Source organism: Chaetodon trifascialis, chromosome 10 (genome assembly GCF_039877785.1).
Source record: "Chaetodon trifascialis isolate fChaTrf1 chromosome 10, fChaTrf1.hap1, whole genome shotgun sequence".
NCBI classification, from domain to species: Eukaryota; Metazoa; Chordata; class Actinopteri; order Chaetodontiformes; family Chaetodontidae; genus Chaetodon; species Chaetodon trifascialis.
Window position 1 is genome coordinate 6,360,970 of NC_092065.1, and position 27,764 is coordinate 6,388,733.

Sequence of the window (27,764 nt, forward strand, 5' to 3'; positions counted from 1 at the left end):
CCTTCAGCAGCTCTGCAGTTTCGCTTCAGTCTTACTTGCCGTTCTTAAAGAGGAAACGGTGTTTTTCTTTATTTGCAGCTGCAGAATAGCAACATCTGGCACAACATTTTCAACTTTTAAAAAGCTGAAGTAAACTCCTGCTTTGTGTCACACACTCGTCTGGAACCCTCGGTGCCAAAAACAAATTTGGCAACCATTGCATCGCAGCGCTCCTTCCTGTTTCCATTTGAAATTAGTCGTTTAACTCTTGTGTGATTCTGAAGGGATTTGACCGATTCCTCTCCGTATATTTGTGTATTACATGTATTTACCTGCACTTTGTTATTTTCTGTTTTCTGCATTAGAGATGATACAATATGACGCAGTCTGCTTATTCTCACTTCCAGCATCCCTTCCATCGTCCAAACACATTCATACCACTGTCCAGATGTGTGTGTGTGTGTGTGCATATCCCTTAACATATCCAGTGCGTTATCGCCTGCAGAGCTCATCAGATAATAGCTGTGTGAAGCTCGCTGGATGAACATGGGGTGAATCATTAATTATATTACAGGAGCTATTAAAGATTTCACACATAATCTGATGAGTAAGCAAGGCCTCAACACTGACAGTGAAACGATAATGATTTAGTCTGACAGTAAACTAACTAAACGCTCTGATAACTTCCTCGCAATAGATTGTGGTTTATGCGTATTTTTGATCCTCGTTCTCTGTCTCATTTTGCACTGATGATTCTTTTGATCTGATATCTGTCGCCTGGCAGTGAGACACGATGAACCAGCTGCACAAATGTTTACTGTCATTAGCAGCAGCATAGTTATGAGTGTATAAAAGCTCCCAGCAAAACCATAGAGGAGGCTTTTATCTTTTCTGTGTAACCTAATTCTTAATGTTTGCAAGATCTAATTTTACTGTGAGGCTTAATGAGTGGATATTTACAAAGTGAGCCTCCATCAGTAGCTGTAGATCATGTTATGCTGACAAACACATTTTTGTGACTGTTCCGTTACATTTTTGGTTGTAAAAGCATTTAATTATATTTTCTGATGTTCACTGATTTGAGGCGACTGCTGCAGGTATCCATCTCAGTGCATTAATTAATAGCATCTGTTTTTCAAAGACAGCCTTTGCAGCTGATGAACAAATAATGACAAATAAGTTTGGGCTCCTTGTTCCTGCTGTGCTGCAGCAGTCTGTTGACTGTCATCCCGCAGTGGGAAGCAGGAACAGGTGAACACTGTCAGGCAGCTGAGCCAGACAAGCCAATAAACCAGCCTCAGGACACTGCTGACTGATGCAAAACTTGCCTGTAGTCCTCCCTCATTCCTCCAACTGTGCTGCTGCACTGAAAACTGAGTGCACGCTTATAAAACGCTGTTTGTCCCACAGTTAGAGTACAAGCTGTTAGCGCGCAATACAGACTACAGTACATGTAAAATGGCACTAACCCAACTCGACTGTTCTTAGTTGTGTTTTCCTTGCAAAGATTCCATGTATGTGGTTTTCCCCTGTGACTTTGAAAATGTCTTTTTAAAGTACTGCGTGTTTATATGTGTGTCTGTGTTTGGGGCTTTTATGTGCATGACCTAATTCCACAGTGAGCAAAGAATCTGCTGTGATGGCTGTGTGGTCATGTGTATGTGTGCGCACTCGCACGCGTGTGTGTGACTGAGAGCGCACACGTTGTTCTCCCTCCCCCATAGCTTCCTTGTTAAAGCCGACAGAGAGCACACTAAGTTCATCTAAGGACAGGGAAATGCTTTTCTTTCCAGTGTGAATCATTTTGGAAAAATGAGCCTCTGGACTGAATTGCCCCAACAATTTGGCATGTTTCTCCATTCTGCTTTATTGTCTATTTTGGCTGAACTTGCAGTTCTTCATTTCACTGCCAAGAAAACTTCAGGTCCTATACAACAGGCAAAGCCAGTTTCTGAGTCAACTACGGCCTTTAAGCAAATAAAATAAATCTCCACAGAATACTGCCACAGCTTCCTGTTTAGCTGTGAATTCCAAAGAGAAATGAGCAAGCCATGTCTGCACTGTAAATCCAGTGTTCCTTACACCTAGAGAATGCAGACAATACCCATCTGTGGGCTTTACACCTTCAAATGAAATTGGACAGAGAAAATTACACAAGCCAGCTTTTTATAGAGGCGTTTAATATGTTTAGATTAAGACCCTTCCTCTTTTTAAGAGCCATTTTCTCAGCACAAGGTATCTGCTTTCGCACTCATGCAGTTTGGAGAACAAAACTCTGCAGTGCAGTGAAAAGAAAGTGTGAGTGGGAGCGGTTTTGGGATGTAGACAAGCAGGAAGGGAGGGAGATGGGGGGAGTTTTTAATTTTGCAGTCAGCCAGCCCCCCCTTATAATTCTGCTGGTCCCCCCATCACAGGGAGCGGAGGGGGAGAGGGAGTGGCCTGTGTGGAGGTTTGGGTGAGCCAGGGGTGGGCTGTGGCAGCCGGCAGCTGGGCTCTCACTACCTATGTCCTCCAGCCCCAGCCTGAATTATGAAGGCTCGGGAATGGCAACCAGCCTAATTACAATGACTGATTGCCCGTCCGTTGGCATTTCTCAGACGGTGATTGTCGTGTGTGTAGGATGCGAGGGGAAGGAGGAGGGCCATTTCTCATTGGCCTTCCCCTCTCTTTCTTCGCATGAGAACAGCCGGAGATTGAGATCTGATTGGGTGGAAAGAAAAGAGATGTTTCACGATTTGGCGAGGCAGAGCTGGTGGGAAGCCAGAGACAGGTGATGTTGCACTGATGGTGCATTGTAGCCTGTTCAATCTTAGGCACAACATTATTTAAAAAAAACTGCGTTGCACCACGAAAGACATATTAAATGTCATTTTTGCTATCGGAGAGCAAAATCCTAAAATCCTTTGACAATGTCTTTGGAAAAGAAAATAGGAGGCATTGATTCATCTCTAAATTCTTCAACCTGTTGACTTCTTACGGTGTATCTTGATCGTTTCTTTAATCTATCCCACTGACATTGTAAAAAAATAAATAAAAAAAGGAAAAAGGAGAGGTCTTGAATTGGCCATTTGTATGTCAGCAGAGCACTCAGAGGTGTGATGTGTGTGTTAAGTGGGAGCTGGTTTGAGTTGGTCTGCCCTGCTTTGTCCAGTGCTTTGGCTTTTGTTCCTCCAGTAATGAATTGTGGAAGCCTTGGCTTCAGCTGGAGTGTCTCATAGCAACTGAAAAGAGAGAGGGAGAGCTGGTAAATGGAGAAAAGGCCAGGGGAGATCATGTGTCTCTTTCAAAAGGGCAGGACGGACCAGACCATCGTTTGGATATTTTGTGAAGAGGAAAAATCAAACTGGACGAACCTGCGCTTCATTATTTATCGCCTTTATTTTGAAGGGCGTGGTTTGGGCTCTAGGATAGCAGTATGTGTTCCCCCGAAATGTTCCTATTTTTTGAAAGATGTATTTTACGAGGACCTAGAGTGCACTTGCAATAAAATGCAATGATGTGGTAAAGTAATGAGAGCATAATATTCAAAAGAGAAAATGCTCAGAGACAGACAGACAGACAGACAGACAGACAGACAGACTGGTCTGGGGGCAAAGACCATCCTTTGAATGACCACCTAGTCCAGCCCAATGAGTCTCCTCCCTACCTGCTCCATCCATCCAAAATCATGACATTTCTGTGCCTTTTTACCATCCAACTGTCTCTGTGATCATTGTGCTCAGTGCATGGTGATGCTGTTTTTGCCATCTTGAATATCCAGTGCCACCATTGATTAACTGAAACCCAGTACTGCTCTGTGGTTGTATCAGCTGTCAGGTCAGCTGGCAACTTTCACCTGAACCTGTGTGTGTGTGTGTGTGTGTGTGTGTGTGTGTGTGTGTGTGTGTGTGTGTGTGTGTGTGTGTGTGTGTGTGTGTGTGTGTGTGTGTGTGTGTGTGTGTGTGTGTGTGTGTGTGTGTGTGCGCGCGCGTGTGCGCGCGCACACATGCTTGTACGTTCACATTTGTGTGAATGCACACGTGGGTTTGCCTGTACGTGTGTGCGTTCACACCAGGCTGGTTTTTTATTAACTGGCGGCCAGTGCTGAAGCCCGGCCATGTTTGCCCTGTGACCCAGACACTACCTGTCTGCTGCCATGGTTACAGGGACAGAGCAGGTTTAGTGGCCTGACTCCAGGGATTACTTTCCCTGGTCTTAACAATCAGGCCTGTGCCCCAGTGGCTGTAAAATGGACCAAACTGCACCCTAACAGTTAAGGGAGCTCCACACTGTGCCTCCGTGGCCTTTAAAACTGTCCTAAGTGCTGTGTAAGGGATTAGACCTGTACAGCGTAATTGCTCTGGTGTCAGTGACTGTCCCTTTGTGATCTGGTTCACTTGTAGTGATTAGCTCTCATAAATGAAAGAGCTAACGGCGCGCACTGGATACAGGTCTGAAGGGCTTGAGCTGAAACACATGTTGAACCATTTTCATTGTCTGTAAGAGCTGAAGATTTCGTCACCAGATGCAATTTTTAATTCTTCCCACAAGTACTCACAAAGTTTTTTTTTCCTGCTGTTTACCCAACAGATCAATGAATGAGGAGACAACAAAGGCCCTGAAGCAATCACTGTGAGTACTTTACATGTACAGGGGGTGACTGCATTATACTCATGTTTTAATTTAATTGTCTTATATATGTTCTGCATTAGGGCTGCACGGTGGCGCAGCAGGTAGTGCGCGTGCCTCACAGCAAGAAGGTTGCCGGTTCGATCCCCGGGTCAGACGGGGCCTTTCTGTGTGAAGTTTGCATGTTCTTCCCGTGCATGCGTGGGTTCTCTCCGTGTGCTCCGGCTTCCTCCCACAGACCAAAAACATGCTCATTAGGTTAATTGATGACTCTAAATTGTCCGTAGGTGTGAGTGTGAATGTTTCTTTGTCCTTGAATGTGGCCCTGCAATCGGCTGGCGACCAGTTCAGGGTGTACCCTGCCTCTCGCCCATTGTAGCTGGGATAGGCTCCAGCCCCCCGCAACTCCGGAAGGGATAGGCGGTATAGATAATGGATGGATGGATGTTCTGCATTACAAATCTGGTGTGAAACATGTCTCTGGCTGAGGGGATGAGTTTGATGATTTGAGTTTAGCATAGGGAGTGACATACAGAAGCAGGTCTGTATCTCTGTTCCTTTACACTCCTCTCTGAGAAGTTGCAGATCCCACAGTAACGGAAAAGATTAAAAATCAAGTACTCAGGTCATTCTGGCTCGTTCCTTCAGTGTCAGCAACCTTGGAAACAAAGGAAAATGTTGGCAGAGCTTTGATTTGCTGCCTTCTCCAAGAACCTGCTCTTGTGTGACTGACCGGATTGGTGTTGATATTTTTATTGCCATTTGCTGACTGTGCTTTGTCATTTACGTTGCCTTTGATAAAGCGATCGAATGCTGAAGGCTTGGGAGCTGGCTGGAACACTGAGGGTCAGTATACTCTGGCCCAGATTTTTGGTGACTTAGCAGATTCACAAAGGCCTCTCTTATTCACTCCAGTGACTTGCAGTCTTACAGGTGTCCACCAGATGCTGCAGGCAGCCTGTACTGTCCCTTGCATGTCATCCAGCAGAGATGTAATATCCACTTTGGAGCAGAGAGTTGGGACTGTTTCCATGGTGTTAGGATTAAATATAGTTTTGTTGTGTATCATAGAAAATAGGTCACATGTTGGGCTATTAAGTAGCTTTGATGGTGCATCTGTTACAGAAAGTGGACTAAGGGCAGTGTGATTAATTCCAGTGGTTTAATTTAAGTATTTGGAGCGATGATGAAAGAGAACATTTGATATGAAACATTATATGTTAGTTATAACCACCGTTTGGACGTCAGTGGGCTTTTATCAACCACAGCCTTCAAATTATGCCCATGCTTTAAAAGTTCTTGAAAGTATATTTAATATTGATGTAATGAAAGACAGAATTAAGAGCTGTAAATGCAGTATGCATGTGAAAACAGCATATCGTGTATCTCATGTAAACCTGGGAAGGGTGAAGCAGGGTCTGCATCTCCTGTCGAGCAGAGCAACTTCACAGTTAACTTTGTGAACAAAGCCGGCCCCGCCACAAGGCATGCTGGGAAGTTTGGCTGCTGGTGGAAGTGCCTGCCAACGTCCAGAGAGCGGCTCTGAAAATCTTTGCAAGGGCTGAAAATGAAGTTTGAAAGTAGAAATAAGAGGAGCAGCAAAGCAGTGAGCTCTCACAGCTGTAAGCTCAGCCTTCTCTTAAAGAGATATCACCAAAGCATTCCTCAGTCATGGACACGGAGGTCGGACTGCACAGTGGACTGCTTCCGAACTTGACTTAGATTTTAAAAAGTTGGTGTGGACTGATTTGATCAAATGTCTCACTCTTGCATTATCAGTAAGTTTTTAAAAATGTAAACATGCTGTAGAATTAATATTCATAATAACCAGAGAGAAACAAGAGCAAAGAGCTTAAGAAGAATGTTGCATAAGATAAGTTTGTTTGCTCAGCTGGTTTGATAAAAATAATGCTAATACTACTTTATCATAATAACTGACACAGGCTTTTTAAAAGATTTAGCTTCAGAGAATTAGAGTTGGAAAACTATAAGAACTTAAGTAACAAAGAAAAATAACATTAATGCTTATAAAATGCAAATAGCAGCTATAATTGTTTTCAAGATTATGCAATTAAACCATTATTGTGCTCTTCTGTAATTAAAAAGTTTGTGCTGAAATCATGCTGGTGACAGGTGCACTGAATACTAATGGCTATGACAGAGACAGGAATCGATGCACGTTATGTTTTCTGTGATAACTAATGGGCTCTTTGTAGCATTAGAATTCCCTGTTTTCATTTACTACGTCCAGAAATGAGTAGACAGAAAGGAGCATCAGTGCCTCACTAAAGAGCACTTCAACAGGTTGCATGGCTGATGATTTACGCTGTTTCAGGAATCAGATCTCCCACCTCTTAACTGTCAGATATGCCGTGTAACCACAGGACAAGTGTGCAAGGACGCAGCAAGTAAACCTTTTAAAGACCCGCTTTATAGCGTAGAGATAAAATAAGCAGGCCTTGAAACAGTTTTCAGTCAATTTTTTTAAGCTCAAAGCCTTTTTATTCTTAATTTATCCAGCAGAGATTGGCTTGCTCTTTTTCAGTGCTGCCCTGTTTTACATTAAGAGCTCACTCTGACCTTAAAAACACACTTTTTACGCTTCACAGTTTTTCATTTTGAACTCAGGCCTGCAGTGCAGTGTTCGCCAGGTTCTGCCAAGCAGAGGACTGTAGTGGTGGTGGTCAGCTTTGTAGCAGCCGAGACTCAGCTCAACAGTGGCAGGCAGCCTGGAGGGTCCTGAGCCTTCACTTCACAGCTCCCTGTTTGGCTCTCACACATTGTGCCATTCAGAGCCCAGACCGTATATTCACCCTGCTCTGGGCACCCCACCATTGTGAGGGTGAGTTCATTTGTAAAGCCTTGAGGATTTTTTGGTGCGAGCAAGTCAGGGCTATTTGCATTTGTTCCAGTCTCCAAGATTTTACAGGTCAATTGAGACAGGCGGATATCGAACACGCCAGAGAGAGTTTTCCTCTTCATCGCCATCTTCATCATCCCCTTGTCTTTGTTTGCCACCCAGTCTCTGACTCTATTTTCCCAAATTTCCCCACTGTGTCACCGACTTTGATTAACTTGACTGCAGTACGGTCATCTATGCATCTACTTCCCGTGAGAAATTGTCTGATCAAATAGATTAAGGAGAAGAATTACAGTGTGATCATGTTTCAATGTCAGTCATAAAGGGAAGATTAGATGGAAAAATATGGTTTAATAAAAGATTTTGGCTCAAAAGGATGCAATTTACTATCAGAGCAGTGGTCCTAATACTTTATATGATTGTGAATTAAGTCCTATTGCTTTACTTTCTGCTGCAGACAAGCATGCCTCCATATCTCTCTCCCCCTCCCTGTCTGTTGGTTAGGGGCAGAAGTACCTTTGTTGGCATCTAGGGTAGCAACAGGGGATCAGATAGAGTAGAGGAGGGTAAGTGCCAGCCTTTCATTCCTGGCCTCCTGGCAGGCAGACTGCAGGCGGGCCGGCAGTGGGTTAGGCCAGAGCCAGCAAACCAAGACAGTACTCAAACAAAAACATCTAATCACTTTAATTAGCCTAATACCTTGTTGGACTTGCCATCAAGTTTGCTTTCTTGTGTGTGTGTGTGTGTGTGTGTGTGTGTGTGTGTGTGTGTGTGTGTGTGTGTGTGTGTGAGTGTGTGTGTGTGAGAGAGAGAGAGAGAGAGAGAGAGAGAGAGAGAGAGAGAGAGAGAGAGAGCATAGTAGGCAACGTTCATGAGTCATAAAGTGCACATCCAAGTCCAGTCAGGTCGTTAAGTTAAAATCTCAACTCTTCAGGCTTGACAGTTCAGCTATTTCCAGACATTTTACTCTGCATGAACTGTTGGTATATCCAACTAAGTCGTTCACGAGGTTAGCCTATATAAATAACAAACCAAACTAGTTATAGAAGACAAGAAATAAAATTATATTTGTACTACTGTAATTTGAAGACATTATAAACTTAAAAATGTAACTATCATGACCAGTAGGAGTTGCATTTGTATTTTATTCTTGACCACCAGGGGCAGAGAGACCTCAAAACAAACTCCCAGCAATGACAATTTAGCTAATAGTCCTATTTTGTTATGGCTAACATGTTGTGGCTAATGGGTTAGCCTAACTATCATGGCAGAACAACAGGGGAAACCCCTCTGACCACAAAGTCTACTTTTCACTGGAGTTAAAGCTTTGTTTGCTCTGTCAACTCAAGGGAAAATGTCTTGTCTCTTTGGTTTGCTAAAGGTTTGACTTTCTTCACCAAACAAAGTCATTTACTTTGGCTCTCTGCCATGTCGCAATTCCAGCTGCACAGGTAATATTGTCGGGCATTGGCCTGTGTTAGCTTGTTTATTGGGAGTGGCAGCCTACAGCTACATAATATTACTAAGGGGCATTTTTGTCGTTTTGGCAGTTTGGCTAACTAAAAAAAACAACCGAAGGTGGCTGATGATGGCAGAACTGTAAAGTGGTGAGTTAGTGTTGATTTTATGTGTAATAATGTTCAATTTATGTAAATTCCACATGAACTGTAGTTCTGAATAACCAATAATCCAAAATAACTGCACTACACAATGTTCTTCCTTTAGGCTTGGCGCATGATTATTGAAAATACAAGCTTTCGCTCTCTTTCGCTATATTAAGACCTTAAGTTATGCATATTTAAGGGCTTGCGACAATTATTTTTGCTTGTACTTGACCATAGGGGTGGGTGATGACCTAAAAGTGATATCATGGTAATTTTTTTGTTGTTGTTGTTTGTTTTTTACAGCAACGGTATTATTTATGTATTAATGTGATATTACCACTTTTCACTCTATTAGCAATGTAAGGGAACACATCTTAAGAAAAAAAACCATGATTAAAAACAGATGTGTCCAGTGGCTCCAAATAGGATTGAAAATGAGGTATAGGCCTAGTAACCTGTCCCATAATGCAGGTCAATTAGTAAATGTAATGTGATTGACAAGTAGGGTGAGGCATCTCAGCAGCATTTATTTGGCAGAAAATCCAGAGTGTATTATATAAGTACATCAGTCAGTGTGCCACAGGGCATGTCTATCAAGTACATTTGCCTGGCGCGAACAAACACACATCAACATGGCATGCAGCAGAAGAGGTTTTCCTGTACCAACAAAACCAGCTGAGCTTGCATAGCAATATGAAGTGCGGAAGTCAAGTTAGGTCTGGCTGTATAAGATGGCACAAAAAGCAACGTGAAAAAGCCCAAATTCAACCTACTCTGGTTCTTTCAAAGGCTTCGGATGAGGCTCAACATTTACACAGGTTCTAATTTTGAAAAGAAATTGGAGTGCCTTGCTTTTAATGTTACCTTCCACATCTTCGTGTGTTGGCGTTATACTGAGGAAAATGGTAGTTAGTGGATGTAACTCCGATTCTATGAGTATGAGCGTTGCCGTCTACTTGCATGTTATTGAAGCCACAGTGAAGTACATTATTTCTAATATGCTAAAACATTTGTCACAGTAATGATGGTATTGCAAAATCCATGACGTGGCAGAATGTGACACTAGTATACCGCCCACCCCTACTTGACCACCAGTGTCAAAAACCACAAACTCATGGTTTCCCTAGAAGGCAACACAGTTTTTTATTGTGGTGGAGAAAAACTGTTCTTGCATCCTCTCTTGTTAGCAAGCTTACTATGGTGAGATAATGAGCTTCCTAACATTAATTCATTAACTATCAAGCATGTTAGTTAATGCATCTCCAGACAGATCTTCGTAAGTAAACTCTGCACCCACACTGTCTTCCACTTTCCTACATTTGTATGTTAACAATTCTCAGCTCAGTGCAAGTGTATGAGCAGCTTCAGCGTGACTGTCAGTGTGGGGGGGTGTCGTCCATCTGTCCGCTGGTGAAAAGGGCCATACCACTTGGTGCTCTGGCAGGATAGGAATCTGTCTGGCTGTGGTGTTAAGATGTCCTGGTCAGTGGGGGGAGGCCGCTTAAAGGATGTGACGTCTTCTCAGCAGACGGGATGTCAGTGGGAGTCACCTCGTCTCTCAGGGGAGAGGTGGCACCAGGATAGAATGGATGCTTTCAGCATTTAGCTGACAGTCTTATCCAGAGATTGATAGATTACAGGCGTAACAGAGACTGTGCAAGGGTCACAGCAACAGCACCGAGATAATGGCGTAACAGACAGTGGCGGAGTGATCTATGAGGGAACGAATTTGCAGCTGAACTCGACATTGGATGTGATTTTTTTCACCGTGATCAGTTGGCCCCTTTAAAGTTCGTCAGAAGTTCAGCTGTGGTTAAGGGATGCTTATGTTTGCTTGTTTAACCTGTTAGGAGCATGTGATGGTTGGCATTAAAAAGTAGGTTAAGCTTTTCTAACCCAATAATCCTTGGTTAGCATCAGATACGTTTTACATGCTTTCCTGTGCTTGTCTCTGTTCTCTGGAACTGAATGTGGTTTCCCAAGCTGGTTAAAACAAACAATAGAGATTATTTGCAAATAATATTTGACCCTGGTCGACTTGTTAGACAGTAGACGGGGCTCTCTCTGTGATTCCACTGTGGGGTTACCAGTTATCGCTATCCTCTTAGCGAGCCTTGTGGCCCTTCCTCTCGAATGTACGAACCTGGCAGGACCAGGATGGCTTGGTTCTCCTTTTCCGTGCCCCCTCCCCCCACCAGACACAGTGATGGCACTCAGTGCCAGAGACACCCCTCCCTTCCCTTCACCAACACTCTTCTCCCCTCCCCTCTCCTCCCACCCTTCCCTCTCCGCCGCAGGCAGACCCAGGCATGGGATCTCCATCTGTGCACAAAGGAGCCTCCTCTATCTGCATACGCTGCACATAAAAGGGCCTTTTGTCATGAGCTCTGCACACATGACCGTCCGCCTTTCACCCCGCTGGAAAAAAAGATCACTCTCTCCAGCAATCCAACCCCACCCCCAACACCAGACTCAACCCTGTCCCCAGACCCCACCCCACCAGATTTTCGTCTGCGGAGAGAGAGAGAGAGATAGATAGAGAGAGAGAGAGAGAGAGAGAGAGAGAGAGAGAAGAGAGGGCGAGAGAGATCCACTCTGAACTTTGTGGAATAGAGACAACCATCAGATGGGGCTGCTTCCATCACTGCTGCAAAGTCCTTTTTTCAATTTTTCATTTCTCGTTCTTTCTCGCCTGCCTCCTCTTTTTCTCTCTCCCGGTGTCCTTGTGTGCACTCAGTGTGAGGCATCAACGCATTATAGCATCTGCCATGCTGAAATATGAATGTGCTCTCGTTTTTGCTGTCTCCCTTCCTTTCTGCAGTCTCTGACATTTAAGGGGCATTAGCGGTTGGTTCCGTGCCAGGTTATCAACCCCCCCCCCCCCCCCCCCCCCCATTACAGAGGCACAGGCTCAATTGACAGCAGTCCGAGAGCTGATGCTTTTCTCTCCCTCTTATTTCGGTGCCTCCTGCCTTTTAACCCCTCGGCCTTACGCTGCTTAGCAGAGCTGGGGGTATTCATAATGTGTGGAGATAATGACAAAAAATTGCCCGTACACGTGAGAACCATATCAAGATGAGACAAGGTAGAATTCTCCACTGCTGTGAGACAAATGGGCTGGATGCCATTTTGGCTACTAAAGATGACAGATATTGGTGTTGGGGGGATATTGAGACAGGGTGGGGACGGAGCAAAGACACAGAGGCAGGCTAATACACACTGTCAAGTGCATGGGTGCTGCCACAAAAAACGCTTTCCTCAGCGTTTCCTTTGAAATACACACGGCCCTGATGCCTTGCTCCCAGCCAAACGAGTGTGGATTTTGGAAAGCCCACTTGCTCATCTTGCTGTCGCTGCACACAGGCCTGTGGCGGAACGGAAGGATAAGATTGACTTCTCCCTCCACCACCATGTCCTCTGCATGACCCTCTGCCTCTCTAAGCTGGTGTGAGAGGTCAGGGGCTGTCATATTGCAGTTTCCTGCGTGCTGTCCACACCTTTACCCTGATGTTGATGATCATAGTGATGATGACGATGGGCAGACCAGAGAATTATTACACACCATCTAGTCAGCACGGTTTAGCACAAAGAGTGTGGATTATTTACACACAAGGACTCTGAATCACAGAAAGTAATAATTTAGCACCAATAAACTAATGTTTACCCTGTAAGCTCTTTTATGTGTTGGTAGCTATAATCATGAAGAGCAAGGAGACTTGTTCTCACAAATGCATTAATATAACATAAGAAATAAGGATTATGATAATCCTAGCAGTAATAATAATAAAAAACATTTTTATCACACACTTTACATGAAATGCAGCTCATTTCCAGGAAAAAAGTTATCGCACATATACATAACAAAGACAATAGACAACTTAAAATGTTTAGATAATGCAAACTGCATATTCATTTTCTGTACCCAGTAGCCCAGTATATCTGGTATACCCTGCAGGAGCAAACAGCTGTAACCTCTTTAGGAAGCACACAGACCAACCACTTGTCAACACGCAGGAATACATAAAAGATGGCTGTGTACCCTGAAGCTGACAGAAACAGCCTCATTGTAGAAATGTGCATGTCCCATAATGCCAAGCTCTTCAGTGTCTGTACTTGCTCCTCTGATCAGCACAAATATAATACAGAGCAGTAGAACAAGTCACTTTATTTGTGCAATCGAATTGATCCACTTAAAGGACAGTTATTATTTTAAACTGCAGGAAACAACCTCTCTGTGTTGCCACACAAAGGGTCATATTTACAGGAATGTCTCTTTCCAATATGTCCTGAGATGACCATTACTTTCAGTGCCTCCTTGCTGTAAAATTTGGACTGCCACAGCAAGCAAAAGGCAGGGTGGAAGTAATAGATAAAATAATATGTGCAATGTAAAGTTATTGACACACAATCTCTACGCCAAATATGTTTTCTTTGAGTTTTAAAACATGTTGTTTGCTCATCTTAAAAATAATATTTAACTGGTATTAAAAGAGCCACTGAAATTGCAGAAATAGCCCACAGACTAATAAAGATTCTGTTTACACAGCTGTCCTATGAAGCACTGCTTTTCTCCCACATAGATAAATATCCTTCTGCTAATAGCACTAATAGCACATCATTTACAGTCTGTCAGCCCAAGTGGAATTCACCTAATCAGTATTTTTATCCTTGTCACTTTCAAATCAAAATCAGCTCTGTGTCCCTGAGTTTGTTTGTTTTGTTTTGTTTTACTGTGCAGAAAGAAACAATTATCAAGCTCATTAAATGGCACTGCTGAATTGGGACGTGGATGGGCATCTATTTATCTGCTCTCTGACTTTACTGTGGTAATCGGAAGAGGAAAAGTGCTGTGAAGTGATTCGGGGCTGCAGTGCTCAGTGGCTCTGTGTTGCAGATGGCACCAGGAGGAGAGCATGTTCATGAAATGGAATAAAGCCTGTTGGGTGCATGTTATGCTGCTCTTAGAAGAAGAAAGATGCTAGGGACGGTGTGAAAGATAACAAAACAGCACACATGAAGTGTCGAGGTAGCGTGCTGCTGAGTGTGTATGGCTCGGCTGTTGGACTCCTTGCAGCCCTGCAGCGCAGACACAGGAGTTGTGACGTGGCCCCTAAAATGCCAGGCCTGTGCACTCCTGGCTTAGTGTTGAGGGAGAGTAAAACAAAATGGCCAAGGCCGTTTAAAGTAGGTATTAGCAGCCCTCAGGGGAAGCTGCAACGGGAGAGTTCAGGTATGTAGAAGCCCAGCGCAGGCTAGTCAAGTGGACAGAAAAGGAGAATTTACTTTTTTATTATTACGCATCATCGACTTTTGAGAATTTCTCCCGGTGCCTCGGTTAACAGCGTGCCTTAGATCCGTATATTTACAGTCCGATTCAGGTAGCACCACTTCAAAAGCCTTCGTCTGTGTGGCTGAAATTAAACAAGGTTTTTACTGCATAGGGATATCTCTTGTGATGACCAGAACAGGGGTATTAAAATACATTAATACTTTGTTTAAAGGAGTTCTTAAATTAGTATGCAGATTTTTTTTTAACATCAAATGATTTTACATTATAATTACAACAAATGTACAGCATGTTACTTCTGCTACAATATAGTTCGGTCATTAAGCCTCAGCTGAAAATTTAGACTTTGACAGTCAGGTTAAATCAGCATGTATTGCAATTTTGTATCGTTTTGGTCTTGAAATATTATTAGACTTAAAAAAAAAACATGTATTAACATTATACATTATAATATTTAATTTAAAAAGAAGATCTGCATTTCAGTCAGGATTGTCCCCTTTTTGTCTCACTGGCTCAAAGGTGTGAAAATCTTCATTTAATACGTCTTTCTCTCACATTCTCTAAAGTTTGATGAGCAAAATCTACAAGTGATCATAGTTTACAGCTCGGAAATTAATACATTCATTTACTTTTAATGCTTGTATGTAGTTTTTGCCTCAGCTGCCCTCGTTCAATGCTGCCATATGAAAGCTGCCCTGATCCAGGATAATATGTTTGGCTGTTGAAGTGCTGCCAGAAGTAGTTGTTAGTTACAGTTAGGGCGCGTCCCTCTTTGGATAGGTTGTCCACTCTGAGGTTTGATATCGAATAGGTCCATAATTTCCAGCTTGTTCCCAGGAGAAACTCCTCTTGCTCTTTTCCTCCTCTTCTTCTCCCTGAATCCTGTGAGAAACAGCAAGGTGAGTTAATTCCTGCTTAAAAAAAAGTTTTTCTATCTGTTTTCTTGTGAAGAGGAATTCATCCAGTGTACACGACCTTTTTCCAAATGTAGTTTGTGCAGAATGTGTCTTTAAAATGATTGAAAACACGGTTCCTACCATGACTTAAGATTTCTTATGATTTAGTGTTTTTGATTTGTTAAATATGGACGCAGCAGCAACTGATAGGCAACGTGCAAAAATCAGTGCTCTGCTCTGCACTTTGACGTTAGAAGAGTATAGCAGGGCACGGGTTAAAACATTACCAGCGAACTAAATTCAAATGATTGAAACTCAGAGGCATTAATGCATGCATTTATAAGCAAAGATGTAGTGATTTTGAAATATGCCATGTTTCCAAATGTGCCTCCAAACGATCAGAGATATTTACTCGGGAAAAAAAGGATTTCCTTCAATTATTAGATTTATAATCATCATAACAAACTGTATTAATTTAAATCCAAACCAGAATACTAATATTTATATGGCAGATCCAATCGTCTGATTTACCCCAAAGTTTATCTTTCAAAATTGAACATGTGTTTTTATATTTTGCTGTGGCTGAAATCTGTTTTCCTCAGTGTTCATACAGCAGTAAACTTTTGAAAGAGAACACAAACACCCTTTTGTGAAACACAATTTTCCACAATTCTTTTGAAGTTCCCATGTGTGCCTCTGGCCAGGGAACAGAAAAATGCTGCTTTAAAAATGTTTTTGGAGTGTATGTGTGTACATGGTGTATGACTTTTATGCAGAAACAAAATTAAATAAGATTAGAAAAAACGGATTTGTTTTATAGATTAAACCGACACATTTCATACATTATTAAATATTTGCCAAGACAGCCTCAGCCTACTTGACATTTTGTTTTGTTTTTTGGTAATTAATTCCCTCTTATTCTTTACAATAAGGCTAACATAAAGGGGAAAAAATTGTTATTATTAATTAAACTCAAATATTTAACTTTTGCATCTTTTTCGCATTCTGTACTCCTAATAAATGATTATTAAACATTGGCTTTAATCTTTTTTTTTTAATTATATATGAAGGCAAAACTTGTAGCAAAAGCAAGCAGGCGGCAGTTTCTTAATAACAAATTCTGAATGATTATGTATTTTCTAAACTAAAATAAATGTATTCCTTGTGTAATGCGCAGGTGTTCAGAGTGCATTCACCTGGTAAATTGCTTAAAAGTGCTCAGTTGTAATAGTAAAAGCTTTTCATGTGAAGACAGCTTCTGGAAAAACAGCTTTGTCATTTTTACATTACTTGCACAACCATGAACTTGTCCTTTGGGAAAACACTGCAGGGAAAATTCTCCAATCCTGATATTCTTCCAGTTCAATTAAACTGATATTTTCACGGTGTTTTATTTTGCGAAAGACGTCCGTAAATGATCCGATCACGAGCCGTAATTTCTAAGATGGTGAACATGAATTATGTCTCATTCTGAGTTATTATTATCTCTCTGGACTTGTAGGGTTAAGTTGCTCAGCTCGTCATTTCACTTTTACCTCTCTGCTGATGCAAAAGTGATGTTTGAACAAGAAGTTTGTGCAGAAATTCTCCCTGTCTTTCCTTTCATCATATGATCATCTGGAACATCAATACTGCGCATGACTTGTGTCCACCATTTTGTGATGAGAACTTTATTGCACATGCTCCCATTTTATGAACTTCGACAGAACACGTGCTTTAAAGTCACAGGCCTTGAAAACAATTTCTTCGAATCAATCATGTTTAATTAGGAAGTCCTGCTTTTTCTGAAATGTAGCTCAGATCATTTTCAGACACACGGACGATGCACAGCCTGCTAGTGCGAGTCAAACGTCCTTCATTCCTGAGCAGGAGTGCATCACCACTGCAAACACAGTGCTGTGCTGAAACTGCATCATTTGTTCATGTTTGTCCAGACAACAGTTGTTTTTTTCAAGCTGTGCTGCATCTCGCTGTGATACTCCTCATTTATTGTCTGTGTGCGTTCAAACAGAGAGCAGAAAGTGGTGGTCACAGTCGGCTGCCTGAGGTGACTGCTGAGGTCAAAGGCCAGCTTGTGTTAATAAGATGTGATGTGCTGCCCTGGGACCTCAGTCCCATGAGGGATAACCCCCTAATCGGCGTTAGTTAATGTGTTAGTAATCTTTACCTTCTTAAAGCAAACAGCAGCGGAGCATTCAATGGGCCCGCTTGGCCTACCGTGTAACGCTTTTGACCTAGGGGTCATGGCCTTTGTTCCCCGCTCGATGGGGAGTGCCCTCAAAGGTCTCGGGTGTAATAGAGAAGTTGTTTAGACACGTGCGGGGCTTAAGCAAGACCACCTCATAGACTGTGCTCCTGCTCCTGGAGGGTATGAAGTCCTCCCTCGTATTGAAGGGGTACTTTTGTGGTTAGCTTTTATCCCCTTGAATAAGTCCATTAGAATATGCATGTGTTTTTATGTGCCACATTTCATGTCTGCTGTGTTGATGTAGTGGTGGTTGCTGACCAAGCACAGAGCCACCCCTCTCTCACACCCCCAGCCTCCTAATGCCTCCTTCATGTTTGCAAATGACTAAGTGCAAATATTGTTAGTCTTTCCAGATCCTCTGCCCACTGAAACTTCATATTCCTGCAGCTCTCCTCACTGTTTCCTGTAGCCATAGAAAGGAAGCTGGAGAACAACAGCAAATTTATAATGTGTCCTTGTCCTTCCCTCTTATCTCAACTTTATGTAATGCAGCATTTCCCATGACTGACACTTAAATGTGCTCGCTGTGTTCTCCTGACTGCAGAAGACCACAGCACACATACAGTATGAGGCTTCATCAGTGTGAGGCTGGAGAAGCTTTAGGCCCTGATACCCTGATGATAACTTTGTGCTAATAAACAGAATTATTATTTAACATAATTACATTGCTTAATATTTATATCTTGAACATTTGTATTCCACTGTTTAATATTCTTCATGTGCTTTTTGTGATTTTTTTGTAAGATGCAAAACTTAGAAATTTGAGTCTGGCAAATTTCAGCAGTCATCTGATGCTTTTTAAAAAATCAACAAAAAGATTTAAGGTTTAGGAGCAATTTTTTTGTCTCTAAAAATTGATCAAATGATGTCGAGTGGAGTCCATAACATGGCGGCGTCTGCCATTTTGTTTCACATCATGTTATCAATCGGCCTGATTGACTAATTCTGTATCACACAGATGTTGCAGCCATGTAGTCCAGATGAAAAGCTGCTGCTTCTCTCTGCTTGTTTCCTCTAAGTATTTAAATCAGAGAGCAGGTACAAACTTGTGTCATTGTTTAGATTAAAAAAAACTTTAATTTTATTTGATGATTTAATCTTAAATAAATGTTAGTAATAGTAAAAAGAAGTAGCATTAGTGAAAGGTGAGCTCCTTTTTAACAATGCATTTCATCAGAAACAGATTTTATTTAATAACAGTAAAAAGTCTGTGTTAGTCGCTAAAATACTATCCATGATGACTCTAAAATTAAAACGCAATCAGTGACTGGGGAACGCAGCACAGGGACAATGTTGAGGAGCACAGTGGTAAGAGCTGGCAGGCGACTCAGAACCAAAACTGTATCCTCAAATGAACTTTATGCCATGCAAGTGCATAAATACTCAAAGTGTGCCTGTCTAAAACAGCTCCGTTTAATGCCTGGACCTCTTACACATGCTGTTTTAGATCCACATTATTCCCAAATAAGGTCTCTGGACATATACACATTGCAGCTTTATACATTGAAGCCATAATGAAGTCATGGGTTTCTCAATTGGTTAAAACGCATGGCGAGATGTGACGTACATCTACACTCCTTCTAATAGGATTCTATAGCTCATGCCAATGTAGACTGAACCGAGCTCGGATCTCATTTAGGGAAGCAGAGCAAAGAACAAACAATTTGTAGTCCAGCCTTTCCTGCACCAAGATGGTGTAAATAACGCTATCATTTTCCTCTGCCTGTCTGCACACCGACTGTGCTGGGCCACCTGTGTTTTCTGTGGAAACCTGTGGAGCAAAGAGAAGTGCAGAGGGGAGAATAGTTTTGTGGAGATTCCGGTCTCTGTGCTGCTGTAGTGAGAAAGGGAGCCGGCGAGGAACGGGGTGGTGGCCGGGCTATGAAAGCAGCCTCACAATCTGTGCAGCCTGAAGCAGTAAGCAGCCATGTTAGACAAATCTGCGTGAGCTTGAGCCCCACTAATAGCGCAGTGCCCTCCAAAACCAACAGAAAGTTTTCACAGAGTAAAAGTAAGAAAAGTTAACCCCCACCTTTTTTTTCTCTCATTGTCTCTGCTAGGCATGTAGTCCCCTCTTGCCCTCTTTAATTCTCAGCAGTATATAAAGCAGAAATGCAATAAAAATAGTTCCTCTGTAACTGACACACTTAACATATCTGCTTCCTCCTTTTCTTTCCTTTTAGAGCTCCTGTAGTTCAAGGCCGAGGGGAAAAAGTTGAAGCCACGAGCTCTGCCTTTGCAGTTTTTAGAACCAGAGCCAAAAGAGGCAGGAAGTTGTTGTACAATAGCGTTACAGTAATCTGCCACAAATGGAAAAAGCCAAATGCTGATCGCCGAGTAGAGAAGGTGGCAGAACAGAGGCAGAAAGAGGGAGGGAGGGACAGAAAGGGAGAGAAAGAGAGCTAGCGTGTGTGAGAGAGACAGACGTTACAGCAAAGAATAATCAATACAATCTAAGATGGTGGAAACAGCCATTCAGTTTAGGTCTCTCCCTCTGGTTAGCTCCCTAGCTCGCTTACTCTTCATGTAAATGTCCTCTATTTTAAGCAGGAACGAATCAGCATCTCTGGTTGGGGGGTGGGGGGGTTTTCTTGAAATTTTCTCTGAACTGTTGAATGCGCTTTACCGGGCAAGTGGCAGCTGTTTTTCCTCGAGGAAAAGCAGCAAAGTCTCACCCAAAAATGCTTATCAGCCTTTTGACTTTGTGCCAAAATAGCTGCAAGGGTTCAGCTGCAGTGTTCAGCTCGCTTTGTGACAGAGCCGGGGCGAGGAGGAGGGTCCTAGCCGTGCGTTCTTTGCCACACATTACTGAAATAAACACTGTGGAAGCTTATCTTTTTCCTGTGTGTGTGTGCATCTGGTCTATTCGCTGCATTCACGCCAGTCACTGTGGCATGCTAAAGAGTTAATGCACTCCCAAAGTGTGTGCTCCTTTCAGAGCGTGCTGCCAAGACTGTTGCAGTGGCAGGAGCCCCTCTACAGTCACAGATAAGATTAATAATTCAGCCAGCTCTCAGAAGTGTTGCATATTTCAAGGATCCTTCAGCACGGCCCATCTGAATGACTGTGTATTCTCCTTTTCCTCGCTTTTCTTTTCACTAGTTGATATAGTAGCTGAGGTTCTGTATAGTGTATCCCAGTATGGCGTGTAAGTGTGCAGACTGCGTCTGCGCACTGCCGGAGGAGTGGATTTCTGTGTCATTCTTCCTCCTCCACCCCGCCCACATTTAGTGCTCTCCGCCCTCCCACTCTCCCTCCCTCTCTCTCTTTCCTTCTGTGTCTCTGTCTCCCACCCGTCTTATGCTCCCTCCCTCCCTTCCTCCCTCCTTCTCCCCCCGTCTCCAGTGCAAATACAGTTCCTTGCCGTGTTGGACATGTGATGAAAAAGTGACTGGTTCGCGCGCTCCGCCGCACCTCCTATTTCATCATCAGCGGAGCATTTCTCCCCTTCACTGTGCGCTCGCTGTCTCCTCCTCTCTCCCTCTCTCTCTCGCTCTTCTTTTTCCTCTCTCTGTTTCGCTTGCTCCCCTCTTTCTGCTCCAGCCACACGCAAGGGGGAGACTTAAGCTCTGCGAGGGGAGAAAAAAAAAAGAAAAAAAGTCTGCTGCTATTTCTACAGTCAGGGCCTCCCCACAGCCCGCCCTTCCATAGACGGAGCTTTTTTTTCACTCACTACTAGCTGGATTTTAACCCTCTGCCTCCAACTAGCTGCACAGCAGCTCTGCAAAACCTGGCAACAAGTTGCTTTTAGGGGCCTTTTCTCACTTTTGGCGCATTGATTTTTGCACCACTTTGGATTTTGCCGCTGTTTCTTGCGTTCTTCTGCGTTCTGTTTTCTAAAAATGTACCGCGTCTTCTTATTTTTTCCGCCGCTGATGGGTTTCTCGTAGTATTTATTTAGTTTGTCTCTTTTTGGATGGGAATTCGTCAAGGTGGTGTTTCGCCACGTGATGGGCCTTGTTCCACCTGGAGTGCCGGGGCGCCATTTCTGACGGGTAACCTGCTTGCGGTGGGCTCGTGGTCTGGATGACCACTATGGATGACAAGCAGAGAATGTGACCAGAGCGTGGCACACATCTGCGTTTTAAAGACATGTCCTTCATCAGCGCCAGCGACTGGCGTGAATTACCTTCGTCTTTACTCTGTGTCTCTCCTTCTGTTTCCTTCCCATGTCCTCTCTCTGTGTCTCTGTCTCTCGCTCTCCCTTGTTCTCTCTCTTTCACACCGACTTGCTCTCCTAACAGGGGAGTGAGTGGTGTGCTGAGCCGGAGCTCTTTCTGGGACAGGTGCCAACTGCAAACAAAAGACATTAAAAGGCAATAAGAGGAAAAAAAAATTGTAATTGCGAAATTTCAAATTGCGGCGCAATGTCAGAAGTAGCTTTGCATGTTGTGTCTCTCCATGGCGACTATGTGCTATTAATGCATGTTTGTATGAAGTATTTAAACTGATTTTTGCAACCAAGGCCGCTGGTACAGCAGAGGTTTGAATACTTTGCCACACTTATTCTAGTGAAGGCATTCGGGAAGAGGGAGGGAGTAATGTGGGAGAGCAGCATATAGACTGCTGAATTATTCATGTGCCCAGCCAAGACTGTGACTGGACTGGTTGTGCTATTTGCATGCATCAGACATGCTGTTTGTCTGTTTGCTAACATTCCTCATTCAGAGACTTGTTAACTAGCAGACAGGCTTAGCTGGAGCCTTGCAGACAGCCTCATGGTTTCCTATTGTTTCAGGCCTCACCAGTCCTGGACCCGGCCGGAGGCAGGCGAGCCGTGCAGCCCTGAGTTTGGGGGCTTAGACTGTGGCTGGAAGAGGGAGAGAGCCTGGAGCTGAGATTGAGGCTGGGACTCAGGCTGGGAGCCGGGGCTGAGGCACAGCTGTGAAGGGGACAGTCAGAGGGAAATTGCTGGGTCTTGCAAGAACCACCAAAGGGGAGCTTATGGCGTTCTCCTCTTCCTGACAGAGATGTGGATCAGAGCAGGAAGAGCAGCCGAATTTCGCATCCCGGCCGGACTTGCTTTGAGAAATTGGTGAGTAATATCTGTTCTGATATGTGTCCGCTTACGTGGGTTTGGTGGAAGTTCATCTGCGTGTTTACGTCTTTCAGCATTCGATGTTTAACAGGCACCCTGTACAAATAAACATTCGATGCACTTGAGGTTCTTACACAAAGTTTCTTTTTCCTTGAGTGCGCATTTATACGTCTGAATATAAACCCCTACATGCTCATGCAGTTGAGGAGCATGGCACGTATAAGAGCGACAGAGCTATTCCTGTAACTTCAAGAATGATTTTCTATAACTTTTCTCACCCTTCCACAAAACCGATTTAGTAATGCAAAACCAAAAGTTATTAATAGCACGATGATAGCTGCTAGGATAATCGTGCTTCGTGGTAATCAGTGGATGGGTGGAAGGCCACAATTGTGGAGGTATTTCATATGAGTGATGTGGTCCGGGCTTAGTATGTACTGTATGAAGAGAAGAACATGGTGTTCTGATCGTTTTGATCGGGTTAATGTTCGTGAAACACGGACAATAAGCTAAATTTCAATGAGAACCCTCTTCTCTGAATTTGAAAGAGGATTATTATTATATTTTGGGTCGTTTTTGCCCAGTTTGTATTTCACTGAAGGAGACAGAATAGAGGATAAAAATAAAACACTCCATCACTTTACTATTTTGTAAGCTGCTCGCCCATACACACCTAATTTTAATGTCGATCACATCTTTTTTTGTGGATCTACACCTTCGAACACGGGATTTCACAGGATTTTTGCTTTGCATTGTGACTTTTATGGGAAATTTGCCGAAAGATTAAAACGCCTTTGTAATTATATTAATGTGTATGAAAAGAAGATTTCTCCTGTTTTCATTTGAAGAAAGAACAAACCTGAACGAGCAATAAAAGGCCATAAAAACAATTGTGAAATTATGGATTTGATTGTAGATAATTACAAAAAAAACAACGCTAATTTACTTTGGCTCATTTGTCTCTTTGTCAGGTAGTTAACTTGATTAAATTAATCGAAAATTCAGGTTGCGTTAGCGAATGAGGTATTTATATGACAATTTACAATCCCCAGGTCTGTTCATAACATTTCATTTGCAGCATTTCCTCTAAGGGGAGCCTAATACATGGTAATCACTGTTTTCAAATGCCTTTTTTTTTTTTTTTTTTTTTTTTACTTGAATTATTAGCTCTTGATTCTTGAAAATCTCCCGTTTTTGTCTATTTCGTGCTTCGGTTTATAGTATCTGCTCAGATGTTCAGCTCCTGAGCAGGGTTTATATCAAAGGAGACTTTCTGAAGGGCAAATCCAACCAGATATTACTGAAAGAGCTTTCAGGTGATTCAAGATTCAGGTTCAGCTTTTCCATACACAGGTGATTATGTTCATTCATATGAATATAAGCCCTGCCTAACTAGCAGTGGACACATGGTTTTGGCTGGCAGAGTATCACCCTACTCCACCCCTAAGGCCTTTTTGGCAGTGGATGGCAGGAGTCCAGGGGAAGGTTGCATGTTGAGAGGCAGATGGCAGGGTGGTGAGGGTTTGCAGTATTTTCTCTCTCTGTAAAAGTATACCTGACCAATCCAACAGCGTGGTACAGCCCACAATGAGGCATTCTGTGCACTGAAGCAAACTTCAGCTTTACTGGAGCTACAGCAAATACAGCTCACACACACACACACACACACACACACACACACGCACACACTCACTCACACACATGCAAACACAATCAAACGTACATATTCGTATGTGGAATCTAATAATTTTCTTTGTGCAGGATGGAAGGATTTAATACTTTTTTAACAACAATGAACACATTTTTACATTCTTCCTCCGTTTTTGCCCTTTAAGTGTGTGTTCTTAGGCTCGATAAATTGGTGTGTTCAAATTGTTAATTTTTTTACACCCTGACAGCAGTCAAAAACTCCCTTTGAGCAGATTTTATCAGTCAATATATTTTGTATATTTTAAGTCATTTTTTTCTGTTTTTATTTTCTGTGTACGGCTGCTCGTGTTTCATGAATAAACTGCGGAAGCAGAGCTGAAGGAAGCTGCAGGCCACTGCTGGAACAACAAGTCCTCAAACTTGAACTTGACTGTGGCCTTGAACTTGAATGAGAGATTTTGCATTTTTAATGGAGTTGTGTTTTAAATCCGTATTTTCCTTGGAATTAACTAGTTCCCGCGAAGTGCTATATGTTATGTGAAGATATAAAAAATTCCTATTTACAGCACCTCAAAACTTTTTAGTGCTTAGAAGTATGAACCGAGAAATGACCAAACGAGCAGCGTGGAAATAAATGGCACATCGTGTAGAATTATTGTTCTGCAGTATTCAAAATAATTACAATTATTATTCTGTGTGATGAAGCTTTTTTGAAATACCTGAATTATTTTTCGTTACCTTCAATGTGCTTTTTTAAATTTGCATTGATTTAGACATAATTGAGATTCACATGAAAATATCAGAAAAAGATTAAATGTTGTAAAATAATCCACAACATTATTTTTTCTTTAAGGGATGAACTCTTTAAAAAATGTAAAAGTTCTGTCATATTGTTCCAGAAAGGGAATATAATGCGTTTTTTTCCATAAGTATACGTCAGTATAGCAGGAAATAAATAAAAGAATAGAACAAATAAAAGATGAACGTGTTTCTTTTTACAGCGTTGCTTTTAGTGTAGAGAATACAATAATGCTTCATGAATACACTACATCAGCATATTGCTCTTGCTCTGTGTGTCTGTGTGTGTGTGTGTGTGTGTGTGTGTGTGTGTGTGTGTGTGTGTGTGTGTGTGTGTGTGTGTGTGTGTGTGTGTGTGTGAGATAGAGAGAGAGAGTGTGTGAGAGAGGGAGAGAGACAATGCATGTGTGTGTGTGTCCCACTTGCTTCCTGGATCACTTTTTGTTCATTTTTGTGAATCGTTCTGGATTTTTTAGAATATTGAGCTTATTGCGATATTGCCCGTTTCTTCATTTTTGATAGCAAAACCACAAATCTGTCAAGCGTCTCGTTATCGTTCTGTGACTTTTGAAGGGTCACCATAGACTTTTTTTATTTAATTATTTATTTATTTCAAACTATAATTCTCAGCATTCAGTTTTTCTTGACACTTATCGAGTCATGCTCTCAGAGTGTGTAGAGAAATGCAGACTGAGGCATCTGAACTTCACTTATTTAATTTTGTATCATCTCAGTTGCTCCAAAAATTGCATTATTTGTTTTTTTTTTTTTTTTAATAACGTAAGCATAAAAAGTGTGTAGATAAGAGTTACCCAATATTAAAATGTTAACTTGTGGAATAAGCAGATGAGAACAATACAATTCAGTGGTGCAGTATTATTGTCCAGCTGTGTAATCTAAATGGGGTGGAAGATGGTGTAACTTTTTAAATAAGGTGTTTTCTGTTGCAGATTTGAATGTTGGTGTATGGTGGAGCAGCACTGTATAGTCTACTGTATGTCTCCAGATCTGAGTATTTCTGCCAGATACTTTTGAAGTGTTGAGTATGTGGTTTAGGTCATGTGCCAGTGCTCAGTGTATTCTTACTAGTGCAACACACAGTGAAAATGAGTCATTCACCAGTACAACACAGCAATAAGCCACCAATACACTGCTTCATTTGTTAAGTGGATAAATTGGTATTTAAGATTATGTGATTTTGTTTCATTTATGAGCTTGCTGTGATGTTGTGAATTCCATCCAATTTCCTCCTGGCTAATATGAAATCCAGATTGCAGTGGTGAATGAGGGCCAAGTGAGCACTCACTGTAAATATATTTTTCTGCCATAATAATGAAGCCCCTTTTATTTCTCCCACTAAAACTGTTTCAGTGTGCTGTTTTAAGTACAATTAAACTGAGAGGCCCATCATAATGAAAGTTATATTGTGTGTCTGAGCTCTCTGGAGCACTATCAGGCTTAGGGATTTGATTGACACACAGTGCTGCCTTGGCTGCTTGTATTAAAAATGCATATATGTAGTGCTGTAAGAGGATTGTGCTGTTGTCACTCATTCACTAGCATTTTATTTTCAGTATGTTTAATCAAGGGACAATTATAAAATATGTATTTATTGTTACCAGTGTGGTATTTTGAAATTATACTTTTTGAAATGAATAAATTGGATTTTTTGAGTGAAAGCTTTTCTGATCTCAGGACAGTGTTATTTTTAGAAAAACCGCTTGCCAGAAAAGAAGACATTTAATGTGGAACTCTCTTGCTGTAGCAGAAGCAGCCACATTTCCCAAATTATACATTTTTCAAGTTTAAGCAAGTGCACACTCCCTGCATCTCACTTACAAAATGAAGGACTTGGAAAATAAAATCTTTCGTGATAATGTCCAGTTTGAAAATACATTTATATAATGTAGCAGTATGACAGCTTTGCAGGTCTGCCTTTTGATTTAGGTCCAGTGGTCTCACTGACAGACTATAAGCAGTGGTGCAAAGTAACTCACACTATGCAACAGGTTGCGAGCAGGTCACTGCTTGTGGAAATGGAGCTGGATTTCAAGTCCCCACTTTGGCAGCCCTGCACATCTAAAGGTCACTGTCCATTCTGCAAACAGACAGTTGCTTTCAATTTACTGTGCTTCTGTCAGTCATATTAACATCTGCTTCATGCTCTTACTTAGCAGCAGTCAGTCAGTGGAGAAACCTGTTCAAATCTCCTCGAGGTAAACGACAGTCTCGTTGGGTCGGGTCTTTGTGGTGGAAGCTGGTCAGGCTCCCTGTTGTCCTCCTGTTCTGTGTAGTGTGGGAGTGCAGATGAGTGGATCTACAGTGGCCACTACAGGCTGCGGCACACTCGTACAGGATCAGCTCTACAGTACAGTAGGAAGTAGGCCAGGCCTGAAAACAGGAGGAGAGGCTGGACAAAGAGGCAGATGCACACACACACATATATTATACATTTTGGGGTTGGTGTTGTGTATGCAAGTGCCAAAATTATTGCAAAAAAGCAGAAATTTCAAGACTCAGTAAATAAAATAATTACGGACATGTATGCTGATGCACACATCACACTTTTGCACATACACACCAAAGTATCTAAACCTGCTTCTCCTCACTTCTCTCGCCATACATGGAAGCCATTAGTCCATTACCCTGTTGACTACTGAGGATTGGGGGCCATTTTATTCTCCCTGTATTAATCAGGATGTCAGCTGGGAGTGTCACATGTAATTTATCCACAAAACCGCAGCAACTCCACAGAGACGGTGAGCACAGTCATAATGACATAATATTGGACTGGGG

The 27,764-nt window shown here is 42.3% G+C and overlaps 1 long non-coding RNA gene across 1 annotated transcript in view; it reads left to right on the top strand.

Annotated features, from left to right (window-relative positions):
* The window catches only part of LOC139337216 (uncharacterized), a 39,615-nt gene that overhangs the window by 5,851 nt on the left and 6,000 nt on the right, over positions 1 to 27,764 (top strand). Inside the window, exons 2-3 of the long non-coding RNA XR_011602525.1 lie at positions 4,549 to 4,590; positions 22,221 to 22,517. This is a non-coding gene — a long non-coding RNA (uncharacterized lncRNA). The remainder of the gene's footprint in view (positions 1 to 4,548; positions 4,591 to 22,220; positions 22,518 to 27,764) is intronic.